Source organism: Barbus barbus, assembly GCF_936440315.1.
Source record: "Barbus barbus genome assembly, chromosome: 40".
In the NCBI taxonomy this organism is placed as follows: Eukaryota; Metazoa; Chordata; class Actinopteri; order Cypriniformes; family Cyprinidae; genus Barbus; species Barbus barbus.
Window position 1 is genome coordinate 1755570 of NC_136718.1, and position 12258 is coordinate 1767827.

Genomic DNA, 12258 nt, shown 5'->3' on the forward strand with positions numbered 1-12258 from the left:
TTCTTGCTTCTGTTGAACATAAAAGAAGATATTTTGAAGAATGTTGTAACCAAACAGTTGCTGGTAGCCATCTGTGAAAATCAATGGCAGAATCATCCTGTGGTTCCTGTCACAAACACTTTGTCTTGAATCATTGAGCCAACAATCTCTCCAATGATGTCTCCTGTATGTTAAACCTCTGGATCCCTTAGATCTCTGACCTCAGCCATCCTGGAGTGAACTATAGGCTAGCATGTGGCTAGGACACTCGATGTACACTCCAGTACACACTGCTTCATTGCAATCTGCCCTGAATAGCATCTGAGAATAGAATTGGGCACCTGTTCTGTGGCCTGAGTCTGAGCTGCTTTCACATTCACATGATTCACGCTATCACAACCGTACTCAGAGCCGCTACAGGTAGCCTTATGTTCAGTACCATGGTGCTCTTCATACAACCCATATGGGACGAAAGCCTCATTATTGCGTCCCAAAGCAGAGTATAGAAATCAATGTGCCTCAGGACTGCTGTAAAAATTAAAAACAGCTTTGTTCTGGTTGTAAGGTCAGGCGAAAATCATTGATGAAGCTCATTAAGTAGAAAATTACCTGAACATAAAATAGTTTGATTAATATAATACATCTGCAAACATATATTGCTATATAACTTATATATATATATATATATATAAAATATTGCTAGAAATATAACTTTTATAAAGACATGAATAGCCCAACAGCAATGCAGATAAGTCTGGCCCACAAATACCACTTCTACAAGCTTAATCTTTTCACTTTAATATGGTTTACAGTTTCTGTCACAGCACGGTAAGGGAACACACCGTGTAAACAGGGGTTTGGGTCCAAAAGCAGGTCTTTATTAACAAAAAGCAGACACAGTCCAAAAATGGAAACAGAAACAGATCAGACAAGATCTGAAAAACAACCCAGAGAGGCGTGGGGAAGGAGTGTAAATAGCCATCAGAATGGGCAGCAGCTGTGTGTGTGTGAGTAGGTGCACAGGTGTGTGGAGTTAAGGTAAGGGAGTCCGGGAGGATGGGCGATGGTGACCTCTGGTGGTGAGAGGGAGAAACACAGAGCCCAGTTTTTTTTTCAACTGCTTACACACAAAATCTTTCCGTGTCACACGGTTTCTGAAAGCTGACACTCAAACAGCAGAAGTACACATCAAATCTGCAAAACCAGACACTAATTCTCTGCCTTTGACTCAGTTTTGAATTTCATAAAACACTTTTTGCAAAACACAACACGCAGTTCTCTGTGTAACACACACAAATCTAACAGGAATTAATATTATGGCAAAGGTGTTTGCAAATGTTTGCTTTTGAGATGTGTTTGTGATATTTTTTAATGCAGTGCTTCATTTTGCAAGAGATGTGAGGCATTTTTTTGTGTGTAATGTTTTGAAAAAAAGAGGCAAAGTTTTGAAAATGTGGGTAAGCAGCTGAAAAAAACTGTAATGTGGACTGTATATGAATATGTAAACTGTGATGATTGACAGTGACAGGATGCACAAAAGGAAACACTGGTCTGTTGTGCAATAGCCTATTGTTGTTCTAAAATTGTTGATTAAATTTTATGATGTGCTAATATGTCTAATAACTTGCCTACTGTTCTGCTACACACTCAAAATGACTCTATGTACTTTTTCAACAGAAAAAGAGGACATACTTTTAAGGGCGTAGCAAGTGAAATTGGGCCACAGCAAATATCTGTTATTGCTCTGCACACTACTGTGTTAAAATACCTTACTAACAACCAAGACACATCTCTACACTGTTAAGACATTTCTGTAATTTCTACAGTTATTTACTGTATATCACCTAGTATAATACTGCAAATTCCCTTTACAGTAAATAACTGTAATACCCTTTGCATCATGGGAATTTTCTGTTTGCATCATGGGGCATCACTTTACTGTCAGCATCCACTGTAGTACAATCCACTATAGTATAATGGGTTCTATATTGTCTGTTGTCGAGTCGCACCACGCCACCGGATTTTTCCCGGGGATGAATCCGCGAGAGTGGGAGAGTTCCGGAGAACATCTGCACTGTGTCGCAAGTCGATTATTCTTGTCTGCCGTTCTACTGAGAGGTTTGCGATTGTAGCTCCGTGTAGCTTTGCTTTTCTGCTGAATTTTACTATCACTCTCTGTTGTTTAAAGTGATAAAATATAGCTTAATTCCCTCTATATGTCTGATGTTATCTATCAAACTATTCTGGCTAATTTGATCGTTCACTTTTAATCTATAACTGCGAGTACACGCGTTAGCAGGTTAGCTTGTCATTCGTGTTTCGCGTTTCTATTCGCACCTATTATTGTTTTCTTTTTCTCGCTCTGTTTTATCTCTCTCTCGCTCCGTTTGAACTCACAAGTTCATCAAACAACAGTGGTAAGTAAATCATTCATCAATCACGGTGAGTAATGGCTTCTCCTCTTGTTATTTGCACTTCATGTCACATGTATAGTTTATCTCTCTCTGTCGGCGATGAGGGATTCACATGTGATAAATGCAGGGAAATAGTTAGGCTACTGCTTTGGATGCAACTAGCTCAGCGAGTCATGTACATTGGTCGGTTCCAGCATTAGAGCCCATGCAGCAGGGCAACTGGGTGACTGTAAGGCGGCCTAGTCGCGGGTCAAAACACCGCTCTTCCGTTCCGATCAAAACATCAAACAGGTTCTCCCCACTCAGTGATGCACCCACTGAGAAACCTGATGAAAGAGCTAATTGGCGATTCTATTGTACGGAACGTGAAAATACCATAGTCCAATGTTCGGGAGCCAGAGCGCCTGACATCTTGGCAAATTTAAAAGTGCTGGCTAATGCTAAACGTAAATTCAGTAAGATTGTTATTCACGTTGGTACTAATGATGTTCGACTTCGCCAGTCGGAGATCACTAAAAAATTATTTTAAAGAGGTGTGTGAACTTGCAAGTACGATGTCAGACACTGTAATATGCTCTAATAATACTGTAATATGGCACTGTAATATGGACACAGATAATAAAAGAATAACAACAAATAACCAAATAGGCAATGTACAAAGCAGCAAAAACACAATATATAATATAGACAACCATGTATGTACAGGTCAAGTATGTGCAAATTAGAAATGAGAAAATAAAAATAAAATCAGTGAGTGTGGTGAATGGATAATTGTCAGTCCTGTGTCTTGTTTCCCCCTCCTCCCGTGTCTCTATTTTGCCTTCCTGTTCCTGTCATTATTAGTTAATTAGTCCCGAGCCCCGTTTGATTAGTCCACACCTGTTCCTTGTTGATTTCCTTGTGTTTATAAGCCATGTGTTTCCCTGCCCCTGTGTCCGGTATTGAACGTCAGATGTGTTCGTCTCTCCCCAAGCTCCTCGTCCTGTGTGTGTTCAATAAAAGGCTTTATTGAATCTCCTTGTCTCCGTGCCCCTTGTCTCCCAAGAGGGAACGTGACAATAATGTATTATAGTTGTGTGTTCCATGTTTATTGTTGAGTGGTCATGAGATGTATTGCCTGAGGGAAGAAACTGTTCCTATGTCTGGTCATTCTGGTGCTCAGAGCTCTGTAGCGTCGACCAGACGGTAACAGTTCAAAGAGGGAGTGTGCTGGATGTGAGGGGTCCAGAGTGATTTTACCAGCCTTTTTGCTCACTCTGGATAAGTACAGTTCTTGGAGAGTGGGGAGGGTTGTACCAATGATTCACTCAGCAGTCCGGACTACCCTCCGTAGTCTTCTGAAGTCAGATTTGGTAGCTGAGCTGAACCAGACAGTTATAGAAGTGCAGAGGATGGATTCAATGATGGCGGAGTAGAACTGTTTCAGCAGCTCCTGTGGCAGGTTGAACTTCCTCAGCTGGTGAAGAAAGTACAACCTCTGCTGGGCCTTTCTGACAATGGAGTCTATGTGAGTATCCCACTTCAGGTCCTGGGAGATGGTGGTGCCCAGGAATCTGAATGACTCCACTGCAGTCACAGTGCTGTTCATGATTCGGGAGGGGGGGGGGGTTTCTCCTGAAGTCCACTATCATCTCCACAGTTTTGAGCGTGTTAAGCTCCAGGTTGTTGAGACTGCACCATACAGCCAGCTCCTTAACCTCCTGTCTGTAAGCAGACTCGTCACCGTCCTGGATGAGGCAGATCAGTGTGGTGTCGTCTGCAAACTTCAGGAGCTTGACAGAGGGGTCTTTAGAGGTGCAGTCGTTGGTGTAGAGGGAGAAGAGCAGTGGGGAGAGAACGCAGCCCTGAGGAGCTCCAGTGCTGATGGTACGAGTGCTGGATGTGAATTTACCAAGCTTTACTAACTGAGAAACAACACAGAGAAACAATTGATAAAACTTGGCTTACTGAACATCAGGTCCCTTTCTACAAAAGCATTTTTTGTAAATGATTTGATCAATGATCATAACCTATATTTGCTCTGTTTGACAGAAACATGGCTAAAACCAGATGAATACATTACTTTAAATGAGTCTACCCCCCAAGATTACTGCTATAAAAATGAGCCACGTCCAAAAGTTAAAGGGGGAGGTACTCCTCGAAATCATACTCTAGATTTAATACTGTCACATGGAATTGATGATAGTGGTGTTCTGCAGCAAAGCGATGATATCTCAAATCATTATCTAGTCTTGTGTAAACTCCATATAGCTAAAACTGTAAATTCTACTCCTTGTTACAAGTATGGTAGAACCATCACTTCTACCACAAAAGACTGCTTTGTAAGTAATCTTCCTGATTTATCTCAATTCCTCAGCATATCCAACAGCGCAGAACAACTTGATGATGTAACAGAAACTATGGACTCTCTCGTTTCTAGCACTTTAGATACAGTTGCTCCTTTACGCTTAAGGAAGATCAAAGAAAACAGTCTGACTCCGTGGTATAATGAGCACACTCGCACCCTAAAGAGAGCAGCCCGGAAAATGGATCGCACATGGAGGAAAACAAAACTAGAGGTATTTCGTATAGCTTGGTGGGAAAATACCCTATCCTACAGAAAAGCATTAAAAACTGCTAGATCTGATTACTTTTCATCTCTTCTAGAAGAAAACAAACATAACCCCCGGTATTTATTCAATACAGTCACTAAATTAACGAAAAATAAAGCATCAACAGGTGTTGGCATTCCCCAAGAGCACAGCAGTAATGACTTTATGAACTACTTTACTTCCAAGATCGATACTATCAGAGATAAAATTGTAACCATGCAGCCGTCAGCTACAATATCGCATCAGATAGTGCACTATAGATCCCCTGAGGAACAATTTAACTCATTCTCTACTATAGGAGAGGAAGAATTGTATAAACTTGTTAAATCATCTAAACCAACAACATGTATGTTAGACCCTATTCCATCTAAACTACTAAAAGAGCTGCTTCCAGAAGTCATAGATCCTCTTTTGGCTATTATTAATTCATCATTGTCATTAGGATATGTCCTCAAAACCTTCAAATTGGCTGTAATTAAGCCTCTCACTAAAAAAAAACACAACTTGACCCCACAGATCTAGTTAATTACAGACCTATCTCAAATCTCCCTTTTCTGTCAAAGATACTAGAAAAAGTAGTATCCTCACAATTATAGTCCTTCTTAGAGAAAAATGGTATCTGCGAGGAATTCCAGTCAGGATTTAGACCGTATCATAGTACTGAGACTGCCATTAGAGTTACAAATGACCTTCTCTTATCATCTGATCGTGGTTGTATCTCTTTATTAGTTCTACTGGATCTTAGCGCTTCGTTCGACACTATCAACCACAACATTCTTTTAAATAGACTAGAACACTTTGTTGGCATTAGTGGAAGTGCCTTAGCATGGTTCAAATCATACTTATCTGACCGCCATCAGTTCGTAGCAGTGAATGAAGAGGTATCATATCTATCACAAGTGCAGTATGGAGTACCTCAAGGCTCAGTACTAGGGCCGTTACATGCTTTACATGTTACCCTTGGGAGATATTATCAGGAGACATGGTGTTAGCTTTCACTGTTATGCTGATGATACTCAGCTCTATATTTCTTCGGGGCCCGGTGAAACACACCAAACTGAGAAACTAACAGAATGCATGGTAGATATAAAAAACTGGATGACGAGTAACTTCTTACTGCTAAATTCTGAAAAAACTGAGGTGTTAATTATCGGACCAAAAAACACCACATGTAATAACCTAGAACACTGTCTAACACTTGACAGCTGCTCTGTCAATTCTTCTTCATCAGTTAGGAACCTAGGTGTGCTGTTTGATAGCAATATTTAATTTAAAAGCCATGTTTCTAGCATCTCTAAAACTGCATTTTTCCATCTCAAAAACATATCTAAATTGCGACCCATGCTCATCAAATGCTGAAATGCTAATTCATGCGTTCATGACCTCAAGGTTAGACTATTGTAATGCTTTATTGGGTGATTGTTCTGCACGAACAAACTACAGCTGGTCCAAGATGCAGCATCTAGAGTCCCTACTAGAACCAGGATATATAACCATATTAGCCCGGTTCTGTCAACACTGCACTGGCTCCCTATCAAACATCGGATAGATTTTAAAATCTTGTTAATTACTTATAAAGCCCAGAATGGCTTAGCCCCTCAGTACTTGAGCGAGCTCTTATCACATTATAGTCCTCCACGTCTGCTGCGTTCTCAAAACTCTGGACATTTGATAATACCTAGAATATCAAAATCGACAGCGGGCGGCAGATCCTTTTCCTATTTAGCGCCCAAACTCTGGAACAATCTACCTAACACTGTTCGGGAGGCAGACACACTCTGTCAGTTTAAATCTAGATTAAAAACAGATTTCTTTAACCTGGCTTACACATAACACACTAATACGCTTCTATTATTCAAATCCGTTAAAAAATTGTTAGGCTGCATTAATTAGATCCACCGGAACCGGGAACACTCCCCATAACACATGATGTACTCGTTACATCGTAAGAAGAATGGCATCTACGCTAATATTTGTCTGTTTCTTTCTTATTCTGTTTCTCAGTCCGTGTCTGGATCAGATGGTAGATCAGCGTCGGAAGATGATGTCTGCGGCCCTGATCGTCGGTGGAGGCCGGACACCTGGATGAGCCCCGGGGACATAACCCCAGTGAAGACCTCAACAATGAATACAATAAAACTAAAAAGAAAAGAAAATAACTAAAAATATAATAAAATATCTAACTACATAATACTATTATTGTTAGAAATTGTAACTATATAAAATAGAAATATATAATTGTATAATGTTTAATTCATTTATACATTTAAATTTTTTAAAATTTATTAAAACAATAAGGAAACAATAAATAAACAATTATATCCTGGCCAGAGGAGAACTGGCCCCCCGACTGAGCCTGGTTTCTCACAAAAATTGTTTTCTCCATTCTGTCACAGAGGGAGTTTTGGTTCCTTGCCGCTGTCGCCTCTGGATTGCTCAGTTGGGGACACTTAATTTCTAGCGATTATCATCAATTTTATTTCACAGATAATATTTAACTAAACTGAGCTAGACAATGACTGAACAATGGACAATAATGAAATGCCTTTAACTGAAAATTGAGTGTTTAATCTTATTATTATACATTACTGACACTCTATCCTCCAATCTGATACTGTTAAGTGCTTTGACACAATCTGTATTGTTAAAAGCGCTATATAAATAAAGCTGACTTGACTTGACTTGTGTGTCGATGCACCTTACGAGAGAATAAGACCAGCAAGCTAGGTATAAATATATGTACGTTTGTCTGTTTGTTTGTGTCAGATTTTTGCACACCAGTTTAACCTAGAAACATTTAAGCGTCAACATGGCCGTAACAAACTTTACCATGGTAAACTGCGCTGTCGTTACAAGCGACTTTTGTCAGCTTATTGAATTAAATTACCGAATTAAAATTATTTTTAATGCGCAACGCTTATCTTAAATTAACATTAGGTTAACTAATGTGAAATTTTGTTCAGGTGTTAGTAGTTAATGTTGGCCAGTAGCCTTTGAGAAAATAAAATCGTATGTTATCTAAGTTAAACAAGTTTTATGGCTAGCTGCCTTTCTAATTTTAGAATTAGTTGTTATAGTTTTTAATGGAATTTAGGATTTACTGCATTTTTATGTATTTGTGTTTAAAGACAACTGCAATGAAGGATCAAGAAAGACATGAGCATGCCAGCCACCCTGAGATTGATAATTCATGGTAAGAGAACAACTATGGTTTTTAGAGGTTTGTGCAGTCTATATGGGTTTGCCTTTTAAATGAGTTTCATCTCTACTTCTTGTTTTTCAGAGAAGACATTTCTGTCACTAACAAAGTGGATGATGAGCAAAGGTGGTGGTCACGTTTTGGAGCAACACCTGGGTTTAGCAGATGGCTATGTATTATTTGGCTGCTTGTCTTTTTTCCCCATTATGTTTCTGTTGCCTAAAGATTCTTTGTGAGGATAAATCCAGAGGAGACAACACAATGTATTGCAAAACATCCTAAGACAGGAGAAATGGTGAAGATGCACTGTTCCAGCATTGGAAGACTGTATTTTTAAGTGTTATACATGCAATGTTTTAAATAAAGAATTTGATATTTTGTAATTATTGTGTCTTTTTTAATTAAATGCCAGTAGTACCTATGTAGAGTTCAAATAAAATTAATTCTATATAAAGAAAATTATAAAAACTAATGAAATCTATATTAAATTGAATGAATTACAATAGTATAATAATTAGATTTTTTTTACAGTAATTTACTGTTTGCAACTGTAAATCAAATACAGTTTGCTACTGTAAATCTTAATTACAGTAACTCACTGGCAACAGTGTTACTGTAAGTGACTGTAAAAACCCTTTGAAATGTCTAACAGTGTAGGTTCCCTATCAGTCGGTCACTCCGAGTCACGTCGGTGACCGACGAATTGGGATCTCGCTTAGAGAGACCAATCCCCTACGAGAGTATCTAAACAAGCCAATGGATATTGGCATGCGATTATTGCATCCAGCTGCCGCTAATCACAGCGTGATTATAAGTAGGCAGCGGGTGCAGCGCATATTCAGCTTTTCGCTTCGGAGCCGAGCGTTCATCGTTCTGCTGCTGACCAACCTACAGTGTCTAAAAGTCAGTGCGCTCTTCGAGGCATTCTTGTGCTGGTGGTACGGCGCGTCAGCGGCAGTGGTTCTTCCTGTGTCGAGTGGATTGCACACATCAGGTTGCACTACCCACTGATTGTGTTGCAAACGGCCATCTTCCCTGTGTGCTTCAGCACACTGAAAGAGTGATTTCTCTAAAAGAGCATTCACGGGTGCGTCTTTTTAAAGACGACGTTGCATCTGGCACACTCGACGTTACGTCTTTGTAAAGACGAGTTGGGTCTTGCTTCAGACAACGTGTCACCCGTGCGTTTCTGGATGCGGTCGTTACCTGGTGCCGGGTGATGGTCATGATCGCTGCCTCACATGCCTGGGCAGTAAGCATGCTGAGGTGGCGCTCGTGGATGAGGCATCTTCTCATGGTGGGAAGATGATCATCTTGGAGTTGCGGGCCAAGCTCTGATACCTCGACAAAGGGACGGAGCTCTGTTACCTCCGCCTTGATTTGGCTCTCGTTCTGGCTGCTGACAGACGGGGACCATTTCAGGCGGTGGCATGGTGGCAAACCCTCCAGGGAACAAACCCTCGAGGGACCATCGCCCCTCTTGCGCTCCAAAACCAGTTGAGCTGTCAGTGGAACGTGCTGGGCCCTCTACAAGGGGAGCACCAGCAGTTACCCTGGCGCTCCTCCCGATGACCAGACGTCGACTGCTGCATTGGAGGGTGAGCTGGAGATTTCTGGGCAAGAAGATTCGGCTGCTGCTGCTCCGGCAGTAGCAGTGCCTGAGTCGGATCTAGAAATCACGGCTATGCTTTCCCGGGCCACTGAGAGGGTAGGGCTCGAGTGGAGATCCCACCGTGTCCCGAGCCCTCGAGGTTGGACGACTGGTTTCTCGGGGTAGCTTGCGCTGGTTCTCAGCGCCCTGCCCCAGTGCCTCTCTTCCCGGAGGTGCATGGGGAGCTTACCAGGTCGTGGACGGCACCTTTTACTGCCAGAAACCGCCCTGTTAACTCCTCCCCCTCACCACCCTCGGTGGTGGCACAGCTAGGGGGTATACGGGGGTCCCCCCGGTGGAGCGGTCGGTTGCGATGCAGTTGTGTCCTAATACCGTCTCTACTCGGCGGGGCGAACCGTGCCTCCCCTTCCGGGCCTGTATGTACTCGTCTGGTCTGTCCGGCGGTGCTTATATGGCCTGTGGGGAAGCTGCCTCCACCTTACGCTATGGCGTTACTGCAGGGTCCTCAGGCGAAAAGCACTGAGGACATGCACGGGGGTGGTTACGATCTGGAAGCTCTGAGAGCTTGTACCTCGGGCCTCGCGCTACGAGTGATGAAGGTGACGCGGTCTCTGGGTCGTGCGATGTCCACACTTGTGGTCCAGGACGTTCACCCCTGGCTGTGTCTGGTCGACATGGGGACGCCGACAAAGTATCGGTTCCTTAAGGGCCCTGTGTCCCAGACTGGCCTCTTCGGCGACGCAGTCAAGAACATGGCCCAGCAGTTCTCGGCTGCTCACGAGCAGGCTGAGGCGATCCAACACCTCCTGCCCCGGCGGGCAGCTGCTGCCTCCACCCGTCCGCCGGCTGCAGCGCCCCAACCTGCTTGTCGCCGAGGGCAGCCCCTGCGTCCGTCCTGCTTCCGCACCGCATCCGCAGCAGCTTCCAGAAGCGGTGCCGTTGAGCTGGGCGTAGGCAGGCCGCCCCGCCCGTCCTGGCCCCCGTCAAACCTGGCGGTGAGCGGAAGAGCAAGAGGCACAGGATGGGCGACCCAGAGAGAGAGAGAGGACTGCTTTGGGAGGTGGCGGATGCACCTCCCCCTCACCTGGAGGAGGGCCAGGTGGAGTTTCTTCTATTTCAAAAATCTCGACAAGAAGCGGTTGTCTCTGCCTCTGGGTCCCAAGAGGGCATGGAGAGTCACGGACGGACCAACTCCGGACCGCGCTCATCCTCCTCTTCGCCAGCTGGCAGCAGTGGGCGGTTCGAGAGCGTCATCAAAGGCCCTACTCACGCACCCTCTGCCAAACCTCGGAACCAGGTAAGCGCGCACCGCACACTCGGACCCCTTGGGCCGCCACGGGCCGTGTTCCTGTGTTCCACCTCGCTGCCCCACCGCGGGTACGTCGGTGGTCCCGCTGGTCCGCTTGTACGGTGTTTGGGTGCCTGCGTCTACCCAGCCTGTCTTGCTGGCTCCAGTGGACCATCTGACTCGGCTATGCGGCTCAGTTTCCTCCCAAGTTCAGGGGCATCCACCTCACAGCAGTGAAGGCAGCTGATGCTCATGTCTCGTGTGGAGAGATCGCTGTCCTACTGGCGGAGGACGCGATGGAGCCGGTCCCTCCAGCCGATATGAAGACAGGGCTTGCAACCCTTACTTCATTGTACCCAAGAAAGCGGTGGGTTACGACCAATCTTGGATCTGCGTGTCTGGAACTGGGCCCTTCACAGGCTTTCGTTCAAGACACTCACGCAGAAACGCATCTTTGGGTGCATCCGTCCCCGAGATTGGTTTGCAGCGGTCGACCTGAAGGACGTGTACTTCCATGTGTTCCTCATGCAGGAACGTGCTCTGTCGGTGTTGAACTGCCTGAATAGGTTCAAGAGTAGGTCAGCGGTCCCACTGAAACAATTTCAGAGGCTCCTGGGGCATATGGCAGCTCCAGCGGCAGTCACGCCGCTGGGGCTGCTTCATATGAGACCGCTTCAACACTGGCTCCATGGCCAAGTCCTGAGGTGGGCGTGGCAGCGCGGCACTCACCGGGTCCAAGTTACACCGGCCTGCCGCCAAACCCTCACCCCGTGGTCAGACCTCTCGTTTCTGCGGGCAGGAGTGCCCCTGGAACAGGTCTCCAGGCTTGCTGTGATTTACACAGATGCCTCCACCACCGGCTGGGGCGCCACGTTCAACGGGCTTGCAGTGTCGGGGGTTTGGACGGGCCTCCTACTGCACTGGCACATCAATTGCCTAGAGTTGCTAGCAGTACGTCTGGCCTTCATCCGTCTCAAAAGGCGCTCCCGAGGCAAGCACGTACTCGTCCGCATGGACAACACTGCAAGCGTTGTGTACATCAATCGACACGGTGGTCTACGCTCCCGTCGCATGTCGCAACTCGCTCGCCACCTCCTCCTCTGGAGTCAGAAGCATCTGAGGTCGCTTCGTGCCATTCATATTCCGGGCTTGCTCAACCGGACAGCCGACGAGCT